This window comes from Rhipicephalus sanguineus, unplaced genomic scaffold (assembly GCF_013339695.2).
Source record: "Rhipicephalus sanguineus isolate Rsan-2018 unplaced genomic scaffold, BIME_Rsan_1.4 Seq497, whole genome shotgun sequence".
Taxonomy (NCBI): domain Eukaryota; kingdom Metazoa; phylum Arthropoda; class Arachnida; order Ixodida; family Ixodidae; genus Rhipicephalus; species Rhipicephalus sanguineus.
Genome location: NW_023615375.1, coordinates 47,495 through 53,494, shown reverse-complemented (window position 1 = coordinate 53,494; position 6,000 = coordinate 47,495). Strand labels below are relative to the sequence as shown.

At 45.4% G+C, this 6,000-nt stretch overlaps 1 protein-coding gene across 2 annotated transcripts in view; it reads left to right on the top strand.

Moving 5' to 3' along the window:
- The first annotated feature begins 2,080 nt into the window (after nt 1-2,080).
- LOC119377584 (3 beta-hydroxysteroid dehydrogenase type 7) overlaps nt 2,081-6,000 on the top strand; it is a 47,915-nt gene continuing 43,995 nt past the window's right edge. Inside the window, exon 1 of one of the 2 annotated variants that reach the window (XM_037646979.2) lies at nt 2,081-2,185. The gene's annotated coding sequence lies outside the window, so the exon portion shown is untranslated. Of the gene's footprint in view, nt 2,190-6,000 lie in introns of both variants that reach the window. The other variant, XM_037646980.2, reaches the window with a different exon arrangement.

Genomic DNA, 6,000 nt, shown 5'->3' with positions numbered 1-6,000 from the left:
TTGTACTGCCCCATAGCAAAATAATGCAATGGTGGGACTAAAAAATTTTCTTGACTAAAACAAAAACTACTTCGATTAAACTTTCTGTGGACGAAGATGTTATGATTATCAATCGCATCCGCTTTTCTGCTTATTTTTTCTTGGACCACCTTAGGGTGCTACAGACGTCTGAACATAGGCCAATGTAGCGTTTTTTCCAAGTTCAAGATTTTATTTCAGAGCCTGTGTGGCGCACACAGGCAAAACAAAAACTTTAGGAGATGGTACGTTGTATGGAGAGTTATATAAAAATAATTGATGTATTTGGTCTACAATGGTCTTTTGTTAAAAAATTCCCCAAAACGCTGCAATTTACTCAATTTTACCTACGCTCGAGGGAGTGAAAATATAAAGCTACTCTAAGCAATTGTCCTATAATGAAATCGCGATGCTCTAAAAAGACAAAAAGCAAGTTTCGAATGAATGCGTGAAACGGTCCATTTATAGCGAATTTTTCTTTCGTACCTGGTTTTCCACCATATCGAGAAGTTCAAATGGCGCTCACGTGCCCGAATAATTTTTGCCGCTCAAAATATTTTGCGAAAATACTGTAGAACTACTGTCTATATGCGCGTAATTTTCTCAGATTTTTTCAGAGAAACTGATTTTTGTCGAGCGCCCGACTGGGACCGTTGGCGTGGAATGACCCAAAAATAAAGAGAATCAGGGAAGGCCGCCCAGTTCCGCACATCCTTCACGCTTGGCACCACTCGTGGCTTGGTTGCTTGGTTGGTCAAACTTTATTAAACTGTCCTGCCCTATTTTTTTATTACTGTGGATCGCACACGTATACAGAACAACTACTGGAAGCTTAATTATGTGAAATGTGCACTACTAATGACTTGAAGCATTCATTCTACTGGGATGTCATCGAAATCTTGTTAGCCTAATAGACGTTGCGACTCTTTCCTGTCAGAAGGCCTGCGATATACGTGGGTTCGAGCACATATTCATGGATCTACACTCTTAATCAGGCCCTGGTTAAATGCTGGCTATGTCCATCAAACCGGAAAAAAAGATGTCCGGTTTCCTGGCTATATCTAACACTTTAAGCGGGACCTGATTAAGAGTGTATGAAGAAGAGCATGTCTTAAACTTGAATAGTCTCCGGTGCCTTTCAAAACATGACTTAGGAGATTTAAAGGTTACTTATACAGCAACAATCTGACAAAAAACGCTCTAAATTGACAGTAGGAACGTCACAAATGAAAATGTATATTTTCTAATTAAGCGACGTTCAGTTCACGCAAATGAAAATTTCATATAATTAGGTTCACGTTTCACGTCCCAAAACCACGATATGATACGAGAGACGCCGTGTGAAGAGCTTCGGAAATTTCGACCACTTGGGGTTCTTTAACGGGCACCTAAACTATGCATGACACGGGCCTCTAGCATATTGCCTCCATCAAAATGCGACCGCCGAATTCGATCCCGCGAATTCGATCCCGCAGCCTTCGACTCAGCAGGCGAGCACCATAACCCATTCCATAGCGGCCGGTAATTCGAAAAAAAAATCACCGTTTGTTTAATGATAAATAGTAATGAATTCATATGAGCATAAACTTTATTTATGATCCCAGCATGTCCATAAACGTTCAGAGGCACTGAAAACTGTGGGGTGTGCCAGCTAATATGTTCTCTTCAGATTAAAAGCAGAGAGAAATGGACGACTAAACGTGCACACCAGCGTGCTTGTTTAGACGAAGAGTGCAAATATGGGGAAAAGCGACGCAATGCATATTTTTCTCGTCGCGCGCTCCGTGTGTTTTTCCGTCACAGCTGTTCACTTCGTAAAAAAATGCTAAGACGGAAAGCAAAGTGCCAGTTAGAAGGAGTTCGAAGGACAAGAAAACCCCTTGCGAGGACGCACTCGCGAAAACGAAAATAGGAAGGAACGCGGTTCAAGGACACGTTTTTCTAGTGAGCCTTCGAGTGACATTGACCGACAGTGCGAGATAGCGCGCCGCCACTCTTAACTCTCACCATCGAGTACTGACGGCCCTCTGATGGAGCGGTGCGCCTGTTTCTGCTGGCGTGTAAATACGCCGTGTCGATCACAGTGTAACAATCTGCGCGGGAGGAAGCCACAGAGTGTTTGGCTGCGACCAACTGAGGAGGCGGGTGATTCTTAGGACAGCAAAACGTAAGTGTGTACCTTTATTTTCATTCCGCACTAGTTTTGCTAAAACACCAGCCTTGAACCAATTCAACATTCGCTCGCTTTTCGTTTATTTCGCTGCCGGGTCATTCCATGCCGAACGTTCCAAGCATTGCGCTGGACCGTCTGTGATTCTCATCTAAAAAATATTGTGCAATCATTTCGGTGCACTCTTTGCCCTCCTACAGTATTTTTGCAAGGAAAAAAAAAAAAAGAAATGCGTTTCGAGGAGCTATTTCAATGTTTCCGTAGTTGGCGAAGCCGAAGTTGCTGCAAAAATCCCGAAAAAATACAATACCTGGCGGAACGCCTTAAATCTCTGCTAGTTGCTATAAAGGGAATGGCACTTTCTTATGCCGAGTGCCTGAACTTGAGTCATTTCACACATTTTTCTATGTTTGCGCCCCTACCACTTCCAAACGACTCAGTAATCGACCTTCATACTTTTTTGGCACGTTTACTGGCAGCTATTCAGCCATGCGATGTAGCTGCATGTGTCTATGTGCTTTATATAATTTTAGAAAAAGATCGTCAAGTTGGGCGCAGGAAATTGCCGTATTGCTTCACCACATAGCATATCGTGAGACAAAGTGGCAGACGGCCATTGGAGGGAATAAGAAAGCGTCATTCCTTTTATAGCAATGAGCAGAGATTTAAGGCCCCGCGTGTGCACTCTTGAGGGATTTTTGCAGCAACCTAGGTATCACCCACTACGGCATCATTAAAATTGCTCCTAAGGGCAGAAAAACTTTTTTCCTGAAACAAATACTGCAGGAAAGCCGGTAACGCACCGAAATGATTGTCCGAAATTTTTTATAAAGGAATCTGAGAGGGTCGAGTGCAGTATCTGGGACGTTTGGCGTGGATTGTCCTTGCTCTTTTTCAAGCAGAACTAAAATAAAACACCTAAGCGGTTTTCTAAAACCGTGCGCACATGACTCTCCTTTATCTCGCACTCCAACAACAATCACTCACACGGACGCGGCGCGTGATAAATGCGGGGATTTCTAGGCGGCCGCTCCCGTCCCTCCCCTAAGGCACTAGGCATAAAATATAAAAGAGGCAGCGATAATGAAGGTAAATTTTCTCGAGAAGAAAGGGGGCGTGTTGGATAAAGCTAGTTCTCGAGATGACTGTGCTTTCACGTTTTCAGTAAATGGCATCATTCTGTTTAAGTACAACTTAGGTTAAAAAACAAAAACAAAAACAAAAGATTGGCAATTGCCACGCCTTGTGGCAATCCGTTTCATGCGAAGCAGTCGGCGAGTAATCGTCCATGTTGCATATTTTTGGGGGTTTGAGCCAAGCGTTACGAGGTGGGTTGACGTGGTTTTGAAAGTAGGGCACACTTGAGCGGTTTTCTAAACCGTGCGCACATGACAGCCATGTGCTCACATGAGCACATGGCTGTGTGCACATCGTGTGTTTACCAGGAACGTGACTACTTAAAGGATAACTTATGGTCTGACGTAACGTCAGAACTCACGTTAGAGCAAAGACGTCAGTATTACCGAAACGAAGTGCAATTTACGGTGCGATGATGTGAATACCATAAGTAACTTTCGTTAGCGTATTCCTCCGGGGTCGAGCAACGCTTGAACATAGCTTGTTGAATCATAGGAATACAAATGTAATGTTTATTAGACTGCTATATAACGGAGCCAACACTGGAACCAAACTGACGTCAACCCGACATGACGCCGTATCAGAGGGGTACATACGTAATGTTTATGCTTCGTTATAAAATTAGATAGCCAGTACTGTAACTACAATCAACGCTGCATCGACATTACGCCTGCATAGGGCCTTTTTCCAAAGCAGTTTCAAGACCTGGCGTGGCTCTGTGGTAGAATACCTGACTGCCACGCGGAATGCTTGGGTGCGATTCATGCTCGGATCCTGATTTTAACACGAAAGTGTTTTATGCCGGGGTCCACCAAGACTTCAGTGACGTATTTCCGTCACGGAAATGACTTAGAAAAAATATGCACGATCAGATGGCAAAGAAACAAAGTTCCGTCAACGGGCATCGAACCCACGACCGCTCGGTCCGCAACAACAGATGCCGGGCACGCTATCCACTGCGCCACAGTCACAGACTCCAGAGGCTTTAGAAACGCGCCTTTTATATCTACCACTCTCCCGGTCGGCGGGGTGGTGTTGCCCACTGGTAGCGGTAAAGTAATTCGTCATTACTGTGGCCTCCGCGATCAGCATCTGCAACTCCTTACACGTCCCTCCCATTCGGCGCGTTTTCAATAGAAGTTCAAGTTTGTCAATGCCTTAACACACCGCGAGCTGGCGACTTTAGCCAAGCGTCGTAAAAGCGTCGGCCTCGCTCATAGATAGCTCAGCGACGCGCGCCTGCCTCACCTGGCTGTAACACCGCGTTCCCCATTCACGAAATCGCGGCCGGGCTAGCGGGGCGGCGCGACGCGCTTTGCGTCTGCCTCTAGTCCGGCCGTGGTGTTCAATGATATTTAACATGCCGCGTGTTGGCGACCAAGTTCTGCGTCCAATATGCGACGCTTCTGGCTAGCACAACTAGTTCTGTGATCACGCTTCACCGTTAACTACTACACCACAAGGGTTGTTTAATCATTTAGTAGGGACGTTAGTCGTCGGGACGGAGATGTACCACCAACCATCAAAGGGAGCACATCCACGTTAAACGGTGCTATAGCTGCCAGACATCAATATACATTGTGCAAACTCTCTTATATCAATGTACAGTAAACATTCAGTTATTCTGTAGGGGCACGCTTTACTTTTTATTCTTGGCATTCGTCGAGTCAAGCCTGCCGATATCGGCTTTTCTTAACGCCCTCGCATTTAACTCATCTGTCTGTTCTCGCCGTTCCTGGGTAGATATAAACTGTCACTCACCTAAGACGCATACCAGCATATCGCGGCCTGTGGCATACGGGTATGTGCCGCACATGTCTGGAGGAAAGGGTTTGACGACATACGTGACAGGATTTTCACGTTATTCATGTCATGACCAGACAGTCACATTCGTCAAACCCTCTTACCCTCCCATACCAATTTTGGTGAACAGCAAGCTAATAAGGCGATCACGAGAACACCCAGACGTAGGCGGCGTGATAGACAGATACATAGATAGATGCGTAAATAGAAACGCGCAAAGTGCCTCAGGTTCGCTAAGAAATGCTTCGCATTTAAAAACTCATGAACTGGTGCTTATAGGTAATACGTGGGCCAAGCCTGCACAAATAGAGATCGGATTAAGGCGTTCTTTCAGTCACTACGGCATGCGACAGAAATCTATTCAGAAGAATGGTACTTCTCGCATTTCCAACTGCTACAGAACTTTGTAAAGAGCTAGAACACTTTCCAAACAACACGAATGCCACATATAATTGCTTCCGTAAAATCACAAACGTAGCGTCGCGCTCACAGGTTGCACGAACCACAGGTCATTTTCCGAGCTCTGCAATGCAATGCCCGACTTCATTCATACGCATCTTAATAATAATTTCACGCGTTTAGCGTGCCAAAGCCACGATATGATTATGAAGGACACCGCAGTTGAGGGCGCCGGAAATTTTGATTATGTGGTGTTCTTTAACGCGTATCTAAATCTAGGTACCTAGAGCTTTTCGCCTTTTTCGAAATTCGGCCGCCGCGGCCTGGATTCGATCCCGCGACCTTCGGGTCAGCATTCGAGCACCGTAACCACCAGACCACCGCGGCCAGGGTGCGCATCTGCCCCGTAATTCCAAACAGAAAAATGGAGAAACTCTGGAAAAGGTTCTACCTGCGAGTTAGCCAGTCACTTT